The 13,210-nt window shown below is 40.8% G+C and overlaps 1 protein-coding gene across 1 annotated transcript in view; it reads right to left on the bottom strand.

Moving 5' to 3' along the window:
- Positions 1-12,943, bottom strand: part of LOC149807737 (P-selectin-like) — a 71,843-nt gene extending 58,900 nt beyond the window's left edge. Inside the window, exon 1 of the mRNA XM_089959722.1 lies at positions 12,833-12,943. The gene's annotated coding sequence lies outside the window, so the exon portion shown is untranslated. The remainder of the gene's footprint in view (positions 1-12,832) is intronic.
- Between the last annotated feature and the right edge of the window lie 267 nt (positions 12,944-13,210).

Here is a 13,210-nt window from a genome sequence, read left to right as displayed (position 1 = left end):
CAGACCCTTTTTCGTCTGTCTCACTCTCAGTGCGAACATGACGTCCCTTCAGTCGCATCTTCCCGTCAAATTGATTCGTGCCTTGTATGGCATCAGTCGAGAAAAAGATCCACAAACACGAGCTCGTGTCTTAGAAGCTAGTCTCAAAGAAGTCTTACGATGGTTCACGGTGACGGCACGTCAATTACTCCAAGGAATCATTCAGATTCCTCATCAAACCAAACGCTTTTTCGATCGAAACAAAGTCGCTTTGGTTCAACTGGCCGATCCCCGCATCGACACTCAAACCAAAAAACAAATCATTTTGAAACCTGGAGGGAGCGGTACTCTAGGAAGGGTCATCATTCGCTCACTCTTAAGATGGGATCCTAATGCCCCCAAAGTTATACCCAAGACAAAAGTCCAACGAAGCCCCAAGAAGAAAAAGACCAGGTCCCCAAGGAGAACTTCTCCAGTGGCAGGACCCTCCTCTGACCAGACACCACCACCACCGCGGAAAAAGAAAAGAAGCCCCCAGAAAAAGAAAAGTCCACAGAAAACTAGTCGCAAGAGAGGCACATCGGCCAGGACGCAACCTTACACTCGCAAACCACGACCTGCCACGGCGGTGACTGCGTCTCCGGCAGCTTCACGTTTGTCCACTTCTCCGTTAATGACACCCAGAACTGAAGAGTACTTGGAGACGTTGATCACACCAAGAACTTCTCCGTTGATGACCCCCAAAAGAACTTCCCCAGTGGCAGGACCTTCCAATTTAGTGGCAGTGGCTGCTGCTCACAAAGTACCTTCTCCCAAAATCAAAGTTCAAGAAAGATCGGGCATGTTACAAAGTTTACTGGATTTGTCCAAGCAAGAACTGGCTCGATTTAATCCGTTACGTACCCCTGCACGACGTGTCATGCCTGTCCTCAAACTAATACGACGTAAAGACAATCAGTGGCGACGCGTTCCAGTATAAAAAAGGCCTGTGACCAAGTCGGGTATCAGTGTTTTTTTGGTGCTCCTGAAGACTCAAAGATGTCACCCTCCAGAAAACCCCAAGGAAAGAAAAGGAAAGGACTGCCACCACGTTTAGCCAAACATGGGGATATGTTATCTGTCCTGTCCAAAGCTTCTCCACCCCTACGAAAAAAACTCATTCAAACAGCCTCCAAAGAGGTCATCGATACCGTGTGCGAATGTTGTTTGAACGTTTTGAAAGGCACGATCCCTTTGTCCAAACACCAGAAACAATGCTTAGGCAAACATCGTCACGTTCTTCGCCAAATGGTTCAAAAGAAAATTCCCATTCGTCAAAAAAAGAAGATGTTAGTGCAACGTGGAGGTATTTTACCTCTCTTGTTAGGCCCCATACTGAAAGTAGTCTTGGGAACCATGTTGGGAGGACTGGTGGGAGCAAGATAAAAAGGCCTCGGAAGTTCCAAGATCTCAGAATCGACCGCTGACAACCTCATGGAAGGACGAAAACTAGCTTTAGTGCCTTACAAACGATGGATGGAATACCATCGGTGGCAAGAACAACACACCCCGCATTTACCTCCCAATCCCAATTTGAGCGAGATGTCCCAGTTACAACAGGAACTGCAGTCCTTGATGGATCGCCAAGATTTGTCCGAAACAGAAAAATCGCAAAAGTACGGTCAACTCTTGCAACGACTGCAACTCTTTCACCAGAAAGCTTTAGACGAAACAGCTCTACCCACTCTGAAAGATTCTAAGACCTTGATGAAAAGTCCAGCACCATCACCAGTACCAGTACCAGTACCAGTACCACCAGTACCCGTGACCAAGACAGAAAAAGGAGAAGAAGAGGAAGGGTTTCAAACTCCACCAGAAAAAGTACGCAAGTTAACAACACCACCTACCTCCAGAATTGGATGGATTAAAAAGATGATGGCCACCCCTTCTTCCTCACAAGAGAAAAAGAAAGTGAAGACAGAAGTGAAGACAGAATGAAACAAGAACCGATATCCCCCGCTCAGACATCCTTCTCCTCTTCGACACCTATTGCTGGCCGCACACGCAAAGCATTGCAATCCAAGAAAATACCCCAAGAGAAAAAGAGTAGCATCCTCGAAGAGTGGGTGTCTTATTAACACACCAACCAACACAAAAAAATGGAAAAAGTCTTAGCCAGCATTTACTATGATCCCTCCCATCCTGCAGGTTACGCAGGAGTTCAAAAATTGTATCGTGCTGCCAAAACGCGACTGAAAAGTCTCCGTTTACCTCAAGTGCAACGATGGTTACAAGAACAAGCTACCTACACTTTACACAAACCCATTCGACGCAAGTTTGCCAGAAGTCGCACCCGAGTGGAAGGCATCGATCATCAATGGCAAGACGATTTAGCCGATGTCTCTCATTTGGCCAGCTACAATCGTGGCTACAAATATTTGTTTTGTGTCATCGACGTCTTTTCCAAATTTGCTTGGGTCGTACCCTTGACTTCCAAATCGAGCAGCGAGTTAGTGCCAGCCCTGCAACGAGTGCTAAAACAAAGCGGTCGTCACCCTCTTCGATGGCAAACGGACAAAGGCACCGAATTTCTGAACCAAGCTTTCCAAAAAGAATTAAAGAAACGTGACATTCATTTTTTTACCACCGAGAATCCCGAAACCAAAGCCAGCATCGTGGAACGTTTTCAACGCACTTTGAAAGAACGCATGTGGAAATATTTTACGCATCACCACATTCTGAAGTACATCGACATCTTACCGAACCTGGTGCAAGCGTACAACCAATCTTACCATCGAAGCATTGGACGTGCCCCGCAAGACGTGACTCCCGACAACGAAGTGTTGGTGTTTGAGCGCCTGTTTGGTACGTCCCCGACGAGGGCTGTCCCCAAGAAAAGTGGAGAGTTGGCCGTAGGAGATTGGGTGCGCATTGGCAAAACCAAACGCACTTTTGACAAAGGTTACTTACCTAACTGGACGACCGAATTGTTTCGCGTCACTGGACGAGTGCATGGCCGTCATCCTGCCGTCTATAAATTGGAAGACATGAACGGAGAAGTGCTCAAAGGAACGTTTTATTTGCCCGAGTTACAACGTGTCACCAAAAAAGAAGACGACGTGTACGACATCGAAAGCATTCTCGAACGCAGAACCCGTAAAGTGGGCAAACGACGTGTCAAAGAAGTCAAAGTACGTTGGAAAGGATATCCACCCAGTTTTGATTCTTGGATCGACGCTTCGCAAGTCATCGACTATAAAAAGAAGTGACCATCATGCCCTTTCACACAGCAGACGCAGCTACGTCGACCACTCCTCCTTCCCCTAGTTCTTCTGTGCAAGATTTACAAAAACACCTGTGGTGTGGAGAACGTGTGCCTAAAACGCAAATCGTCTTTTTCTGCCAAATCTTCGTGGTGTATTGTATCATCGGGGCAGCCATCGCCAATTTGAGTTTGCAACAAGGAGACAAACAATTGTGGACCATTTTCTTGAGCAGTTGCATCGGTTACCTGCTTCCTAATCCCTCCCTGAAATTCACCTCGAACGGGAACCACGGGAACCTTGTGTCCAGTGCCAGTGCCAGTCACCACTCCAACCACAATCAGAACCCCATTTTGGGCGGAGACACGCCTCTGACGTCCACTAACCCCTCGGACAGCCACAGAACTCTGGAATTATGAGTCACCAAAACCAATTTTACTTAACCTTACCCAGTGACAGTTCCATGGAGGTGTTTCCCAAGAACACGTTGTGCTGTTACACGGCCAAATTACCTCAAGCCATCCAGTTAGATCACGAAGCCCATTGGGAAGTGGCTTTAGTAGAAATGATTCACCCGACCCAAGTCCTCAATGTCCTTCCCAATCAAAATTTTTTTGATGTGGAAGTTTATGACGAGCAAATGCAACAGTGGATGGATAGCAATGTCAAATATGACAAGAAAACCCGTACACAAAAGTACACCACCTGTCACTTGTTCATTTCCCCAGGCTATTATTTTAGTGGTCAACATTTGGTCAGCACCATAGCCTCCAGGTTTAATGTCGTGTTTCTGAAAGCTTTGGAGCATGTCAACAAAAGTGTCACCATGGAGTACCACAAAGCAGCTCGTCGCTTCTTGATGAAATTTGAACGAAGTAAAATCGTGTCCATTTTATTTTGTCCTGAATTGTTTGACATGTTGGGCGGAGACATGGACATGAGAAAGGCCATGCTCAAGAAAAACGAATTACCCATCGTTTACGACAACGAGTCTTTTAGCAAGTTATTTCGTGCCCCGGTAGAACTGAACCAAGGACTGAATTTGATGTTCGTGTATTCCGATGTGGTGGAGTACAACGTGGTGGGACACACCTCCGTACCGTTACTGCGTGTCATTCCTTTCAAAGTAGATTCTGTCACGAACGCTGACGAGGAAGGTGGAAACACTTACCACGTTCACCGCGAATTTGTCCATCCTCACTATTTGCCTGTCAGCAAGTCGTATTTGGACACGGTCAACATTGCTATAAAAGGAGATCTGGGACAAAATATTCCATTCACCAAAGGAAAAGTCACGGTGAAACTCCATTTTCGAAAACGGTTCTCTCACGACTCGTAAGTAAGTCATGTATCCAGTGTACCGAGGGGTTGCTCGACAGCGAGGACACGGCTTAGGAGATATGTTAAAATCGGCCTTTCGTTCGGTGGCCCCGGTGTTGAAACCGATGGTGACACGCGGATTGCACGCCTTGAAAGATGCGGCACTGACGCAAGGCAAAGAATTTCTCCAAAATGTCATCATCGACAAACAAAACCCTAAAGAAGCCTTCATGAGGGCAGGCAAAAATGTCTTGCTGCAAACGGGCAAAGACATTTTAGGCCAACGATAAACACCTATAAATGCCCTGCACGCTACCGAGTCAGGCATTCAGCAAGGACAAGGCAGAAAGAGACGACGAAGAAAACACCCTTTCACCAGACTTCAAGCGAGAAAGGCCAAGAAAAGAAGAACCGTTCGAGACTTAGACGTTTTCGATTATTGAGAAAAGAGACAAAAAAAGGATGCACCGAGAATCTTGCGCTTGTTCCAAGACGGAACTGGATCTGTTTGCCATGCCCCCCACGATGATGACGATGCAAGAATCCCAGTGGGTGGAATTTCACCCCGTCTCCTCACTGACCGATTCCGCTCCCATCGAGTTTGAAATCAAAGGACAGCCCGAAGATTACATCGATCTGAATAGCAGTTACTTGTACCTGAAAGTCAAAATTCTAGATAAGACTGGAGGTGCTATAGACGATGAAGCAGTAGCTCCCGTCAACAATTTCATGCATTCCTTGTTCAGTGGAGTGGACTTGTACTTGAATAACAAACTGGTCAGTAGCAGCATGGATACTTACCCTTATCGTGCCTACCTGGAAAATCTCTTGACGTACGGAATAGATGCCAAGAACACTCATCTCAATGCCGGTGTGGTATGGGAAGCTGACGAACCTACCAAGTTTGAAATATTGGAAACTGATGAAAAGAAAGACAACAATGATGGATTTGTAGAACGAAGAAAGAGAATCACGGGAGCCGACACAAGTTTAGAACTGATGGATCGTTTGCATTTGGACATGTGGTTGCAAGAAATGTATTTGCTGAACGGGGTGGATGTCCGCCTGAGACTGAATCGTAGCAGTGCCGCTTTCCATTTGATGGCTGATAGTGACGGTTACAAAACCAAAATCCTAGAAGCCAGACTCTACGTACGCCGTGTGGAAGTGTTACCTAAAGTGGGAAACGACATCAGTCAGACGTTGAGCAGAACGACTGCCAAGTATCCCATACGACGCGTGGAAGTGAAAACCTTCACCATTCCCAAGGGACAGCGATCAATGATCGAAGATCATCTGTTCCAAGGACAGTTACCCAAACGTTTGATCGTTGGTATCGTCGAGAATACAGCCTTCAACGGAGCTGCCGAAAAAAATCCTTTCTACTTTCAACACTTTGGCGTGTCCAAAATCGAAGTCAGTCGCGATGGCAAGACCTTGTGTACCCGACCTTTCGAACCTGACTTTACCAAGAAGAATTACTTGAGATCGTACTTGTCCCTGTACGAAGCCACCGGACAGTTAGGAACCAATACCAGTCACGGTATTACGTACGAGGATTATGCAGGAGGCTACGCTTTGTGGGCTTTCGATTTCACTCCAGACCAAGGCAGCGACGAGGGACATTTCCACCCTATAAAATCCGGCCAGATTCGTGTGGAAATTCAGTTTAAAGACCGAGACCCTGATGAAACGGTGAACGTCATCCTGTATGCAGAATTCGATAATACCATAGAAATCAACAGTTTGAGAGAAGTCATCCTAGATTACTAGAAACCATGGAAGACTGTTATCCCTCTTTACCTAGTGGAGAAACTTTTAGTGTTGGATTATTGTTAAAAAATGTTAGAGTTGTTGTTGTTTAGTGTTAAGTGATTTTTGAATAAAAAATGTTGTGTTTTGAAAAAATTGTTTGATGTTATATTGTTGGATTATTGTTAAAAATGTTAGAGTTGTTGTTTAGTGTTAAGTGATTTTTGAATAAAAAATGTTGTGTTTTGAAAAAAAATGCCTTTGTCTTTTGTTTAGCTATAAGAATGTTGGATTGATGCTCTTTCATTTCTTACTATTCCTCTCATGACACTCATTGAACGTTGCGACTCGAAAACCGTGGGGATGTTTTCCTTCACGTCCGCGCTTTGTCTTTAAGAACCGGAGTTGTTTCCAGTCTAACCATCCATTGTCGACTCATCCTCCTACGAAGATGTGCTCCAAACTAGCTAAGCTCAACGAAGCCTACGTGAATTTGCATAGGGTCAGACACAGTCTGATACCGAAGCCAGAAGAAATAGAGAATGTGAGAATGTTAAAAATCACTGAAGACCTGATAGAAGAGCTCTTCAGAGAAGAAATGAATAGGGAAAAAGAAGAATGGACAGAGAAGTACAGACTTCAGAGACAGCAGCAACAGCAGCAGCAACAACAACAGCAGCAGCAACCTGAAGCTGACAGAGGCTTTGTCAATTGTCGTATCGACACCAAAGAGTTCTTCTTCTCTTTTCGAAGAAGCAGACCTATCGCCAGAAAGTCTATCCTTAGAGGACATCGCATTCTTAGAAACTAAAAAAGAATGCCATAGCAAACAAAAAACAGCCCTTTTCAGGGCTACCCAATACTCTAGAAAAGAAATAACAATCCATTTGCCAATGTGTGTAGGTAGAGTAGTGTGAATATAAACACTAACTCTTTTTTAAAAAAATGTGAGGGTATGTGTTTGTGTGTTTGTGTTTGTAAGTGGTTAAGTAAGTTGGTATGGATAGTAGATTAAAATGATGTCTTTTTTTGGTGTTTGAGGTGTAAATTTGGGGTTAGATTGGATTGCTTTGAGTATGTGGATAGTCTATTGAAGTGATTTATAAAAAAAATTTAAAATAGTGATGGGTAGCATAAAAAGTGAGTGAGTGTTTCTTTTAGGTCGGCGCGTTGTTGTTTTTTTGGTCATGATGTAGGTAAGATCAATTTTATGTTTTTAGGGGGATGTTTTCCATCACGTCCGCGCTTTCACTATAAATTGAAACTCGCTGGGCAGTCTAGCTACCCTTGTTGATTGTTCAACACAAGAATGAATAGCAGAATAAGCAAACTTCTTGAACTCCAGATACATCTGGAATATGTCAGGCGCCTGTTAAATGAACTGGCCGCGGAGGCTATGGTAGAAGAGGAAAGAATGAAGAACGAAGAGGATGAGACAAGACAGAGGGAAGAGGAGGAAAAGAAACTAGAAGAGAGGATGTACAATATTCCCGAAACAGAGGATTGGGGTGTTGAAGCGAATCATCCTCCCTCTGCGCTCCCCAGAAGAAAGGTGAAAGGAGACTGGGGAAGAAGATGCGTGTGTGGCGCCAGGCCAGGAAGGTGCAACCATTAGATAGGTGCATCTGGAGTTCAAAAAAAACCCAGCCCTTTTAAGGGCTACCCAATACTCTAGAAAAGAAATAACTATCGATTTGCCAATGTGTGTGTGTGTGTGTGTGTGTGTGTGTGGTAGAGTAGTGTAATTATAAACACTAACTCTTTTTTCATAGTGCGAGGGTATGTGTTTGTGTGTTTGTGTTTGTAACTGCTCACGTACGATTGTGTGGATAGTAGATTATGGATTTTGTTTATTGTTTCTTGGCGTATGTGGAGAGTATAGTTTGGGTTTTGTAAGCGCTCACGTAGGATTGTGTGGATAGTAGATTATGGATTTTGTTTATTGTTTCTTAGCGTATGTGGAGAGTATAGTTTGGGTTTTGTAACCGCTCACGTACGATTGTGTGGATAGTAGATTATGGATTTTGTTTATTGTTTCTTAGCGTATGTGGAGAGTATAGTTTGGGTTTTGTAAGCGCTCACGTACGATTGTGTGGATAGTAGATTATGGATTTTGTTAATTTTTTCTTAGCGTATGTGGAGAGTATTGTTAGGGTTTTATTATATGAAATGAAAAAGTAGGGGGATGTTTTCCTTCACGTCCGCGCTTTTCGTATAAGAACCCACAGTATTCGTCGTTCAAACCATTCTGCAAAGAATAAAAAAAGAACATGGCTTCTAACCAAATGGACAAAATGGAAAAATTGCAAAACGTCCTCGACAATTTAGGAATGATAGAGCAAATGTTGGTTAACCTAAACGAGGATCACTATTCTTATAGTCCCCATCGAGTGAAGATGGAGATAAACAATTTACGAAAAATGAAGGTAATCATCAGTGATCTGTTGAAAGAAATAAAGGAGGAGAGGGAGGATGAAGAGGACAGGATAAGGATGAGAGCATGGAATGAAAAAATTGAAAAAGAAGAAGAAAATGAAAAGAGGAAGAAAGAAGAGGAGGAAGAGAAGAAGAAAGAAGAGCAGGAGAAAAAAAAGAAAGAAAAGAAGAGAAAGAGTGTTGGAGATAAAATAAGAACTTGGTGGAGAAAAAGAAGAAACTAGAAGCAGAAGAAGAAGAAGAAGAAGAAGAAAACCCAAAGGCCCTTTTCAGGGCCAGCCATATTTCTCGAAAAGAGATAGCCTTTCCATTGCCTACCCCTTTTTTAAAAAAAAATTAAAAAAAAAAAAAAATCCCATATTCAATTCCCCATTGTCCCTAAACAACCCCCAAACTCTATTCCCATGTTAAATTCCCCTTGTACGTATATCGGCCCACAATTTTTTCCCATGTTAATTCCCCTTGTACGTATATTAACCCACGATTTTTCGCCATGTTAAATTTCCATTGTACGTATATTCGCCCAGGGGTCTCCGTAATGCTAATTTCCATTGTACGTATAGTGCCCAACCTTACTACTAATGTTTTTAGATGTATATTTCGATGTCTACCTCTATCACTGAAAATTCCAATTAGAGCCCATACTGTGCCATGAGGTTGCATTCCTACAAAAAATAATGCCATATCACAATGTTAAATTTCCCCAGAGGACAATACTATCATCTTATGCAAGAGTTCAACAAAGGACTATATGACCCATCATGCTACAGTTTCACGTACACCATAGTGACCCAATTTTGTTACTTATTATGGCAGACTTGAATTCTGGTAGAGAGCCACTGTTGCCCAAAAGAAATATTAAATTCTGTTATGTATATTTGATTTAATTTATATTCGATTTGATTTAATTGTTTGTTTGTTAGTTTTAGGAAAAAATTATTACATGCTTTTGTTATGTAGTTTTATTTGCTTGATTTGATATTTTCCCGAAATTCAGTTTAGCTGTTAGAAAGTTTAATATTAGAACTCTGTATCTAAAAACTGGCCTTGTTCCTGGCCTTCTTTCATGATTGGAAGTAAACAACATTTTTGCTACTTTTTTATTCTTTCTTAGTGTGGATTTTATAGAGTGAAATCGCAGGCTGTACTCGGAATACGTGACGTTAGACATGTAAATAGATTCTACGTTGTAATTTGGAAATTCTAGTTTACCAGAATTGCGCAGTAGCCAGATTTAATAGTGATGGTTTGGGAGATAGTTTCAGTTGGTCTTTTAAACACTTAGATGTCAAGGCGTTTGTTTCTGTTGTGAGTAATTGGAGTTCAATTGTTATTTTTCTACAAATTATTTGGATTCTAAGATATTGTTTTTCCAGGAAAGACTTCTGTTCGGAATTATTTCATGGACAAGGATAGTTATTAAAATTTAAAGAATTTAAACACCGGAATATTATTTTCTGTGGTTCAACAAAGAACTGTTGACACTTTCATACTATGCTGATTACAGTATACGTCATCGTCTTCCATTTCGGATCTTTGTCGGGATTCGAACCTAGATTCAATAGAACATATTATTATTGACTTCTAGTTTTTAATTCTTGGATTATTCTTGGATTTTTGGGGATCTGATTTTTAAAACCGTAAGTTCTTTTTTATTTTTACCTTGTGTTTCTAGGAAAATAAATTATTTGTTAAATTCTACAAACCTTGTTCGTCATCTTCTCATTTCTTTTGTTACTGTTTCTGAGACCCTAAACACGTTTCAATTCCCACAGTCACCATAGTGGCCCAAATACAATCTTATATTCACAAAATGACGCAATACAATAGTAATGCATTTACCACTTTCATTTTATTTATCTATCCAGTTCCAATAATCTTTAAGTATTCATCTTCTATTATAACCGTATGGATTTTGGTACAGAAAATCATTGGCAATTGTAAACAAAACTGTTAAGTGCACTTCCATTTTAACGTCTGAAATTACAGCCGTACTTATATAATTGAACTATATTGAAACCCCCAAACAAATATGCCGTTATGGGGGGAATCTCTTTAAACACGAAACGCCATTTCAAACCATGATTTGAAAAAACCGATAATATTCCAGTCTTACTGGATCACGAACTGCTCATACATTTGTCAGGTTGGTATTATTGGGAATGAGATGTCAGGTTCAGTTGGTAAAGCTGTCACGCAGTCTACATTTTGAATGAATTATCATTATATAACAAACTTTGACGATACGTTAGAATGGTATTACATGACTTGCCGTATTTATTTGTTTTATTTTATATACCCCTTTCGTAATCGTAACAATTTTATTAATGCCTTTCACTTTCTGGGCAACTCATATGTATGTATATTTTGAACGGTTTTTCTTACTACGCATGTGCAACTACTATATCAAAACTCGGAGAACTTAGCTTTTAATCGGGTCTATATAGCCAGAGTTGTGTTGATGTACCGCTCTACAGTACTGCTACTGTTCCTGCTAAAATCACTAGTTTATTATGTAACACTTTAATTGTATGTATTAAACCGTTCCTATTAAATGTGGTGATGGTACTTATACAGATGAGAGTATTTAGGTTGTTGGTCATGCTTATTTTGAACGATATCTTGGACATGAAACAGTAGCAGAATTTCTCCATTTAGGTTTTTGGCCATTTCGATGTAGATTAATTGCTTTGTCGGTCAATTATATTGAACGTTTAATTTAGAGACATATACTAAAGTTCTGCATTCTAGGATATAGCATTTGTCTTAGGGTTTTGATATACAGGGTGGGACGTGTCTTAGCTTCTGTTCCTCTTTGTTGTTATTTTCGTTTATTTTGAGGTGGTTCCTTGAAGAGCATCATCATTCTGTCTTAAGGACATTTTGCGTATTATGCTGTATTAAATGCACCATTCAAGAGATGCAAAATAACAATACACATAAGTAAGTATAGTATCCATCACGTCATTCGATGTCTTTTATTATGATTATTTCCGGGTTCTTCTTTCACCAGAAGTACTAGGCGTCATGTATTGCCCGACATGTATTGCAAAATGAAATTGAACTCACCGCAAACTACAACAAGAACAGCAACAACAAAAAATATTGTATTCTAAATAAAATTCATCCCAACTTGATTATCCGGCAACGAAATTAAAACTGTCGAACATTTCAAGATATAATGGGGTAAAATTAGCCTTGTGTAATGATATTGGCTGTTTGCAACTACTCTGTAATTCGAAAATGTCGGTCAGAAAGTGACATTACTATCATATATGATCGGAAACCCAAAAACATAAACACACAAATTAGCGTGGATTTGTATAGGGGAGACAAATCGTTGTGGCCAGATATATGTTAATGAATCTTGTTGGATACATGCTGATCGCTTGAGATGAGGTATGATCCCGTTCTATGCAACCAAAGTGTGTTGGTTTGCAGGGAAATATTCTTTTAAGCAACCAGCTTAGTGGCCTTAAGCAGTAATGGAAGCTCTAATATACATTCTCCAATATATTAATTCATTCTTTCAAATTAGCTTGCATATCATTTTTAACATCGCATCAAAATAGACATGTCAAACTAGGGGATAATATAGTACAGGTCAGGGACAATGATTGCATTAGAATAGGAAACACGACCTTATTGGATAGCAAAATCGAAAAAGCATGTGCAATGGTTCACACAATAGTTAATACAAGGACTATCCTGAGCGGAAGATGATGTAGTGACTACAGGATTCTCTTTTTAGAAAGAAGTGTTAAACAAGTGAACGGTTCACATGTGAGAAAGAATGTTACTTTACCACCCTCTAATACAATTCAAGAACCGTCTCCATATTTCTCAACAGTAATTTTCAGTGTCCTGCTCATGGAGTATAGAAAACGAACTCAATCTTGTCATTATCAAGTCAGATCTCATGATTTACACAAATCAGTGTGATTAAACTAAACAGTGTCAGTCTCTCTTCTGTATTTAACTAATATATTATAGACTTAATTTACGTAAAAGACGTATAATTGTAGAAGTGCATAATCGGTAGATAGTCATGAGCAACATAATTGTATTGGGTAGAGTCTAAACTGGAATTACTTTCAACTTACCATCACTTCTTAGGAATATAATCACTTTAGTGATCGGATAAGAACCTTGTAGATCTACCTCCCACCAGGCACTGTCGTGACCTGCATCTGTATGGCTACAGCTATCAAACCTAAAGTGGCCTTAAGCAGTAATGGAAGCTCTAATATACATTCTCCAATATATTCATTCATTCTTTCAAATTAGCTTGCATATCATTTTTAACATCGCATCAAAATAGACATGTCAAACTAGTGGATAATATAGTACAGGTCAGGGACAATGATTGCATTAGAATAGGAAACACGACCTTATTGGATAGCAAAATCGAAAAAGCATGTGCAATGGTTCACACAATAGTTAATACAAGGACTATCCTGAGCGGAAGATGATGTAGTGAC

Source organism: Sinohyriopsis cumingii, chromosome 1 (genome assembly GCF_028554795.1).
Source record: "Sinohyriopsis cumingii isolate HCF-2022 chromosome 1, ASM2855479v2, whole genome shotgun sequence".
Taxonomy (NCBI): domain Eukaryota; kingdom Metazoa; phylum Mollusca; class Bivalvia; order Unionida; family Unionidae; genus Sinohyriopsis; species Sinohyriopsis cumingii.
This window is presented reverse-complemented; position numbering and strand designations above follow the sequence as displayed.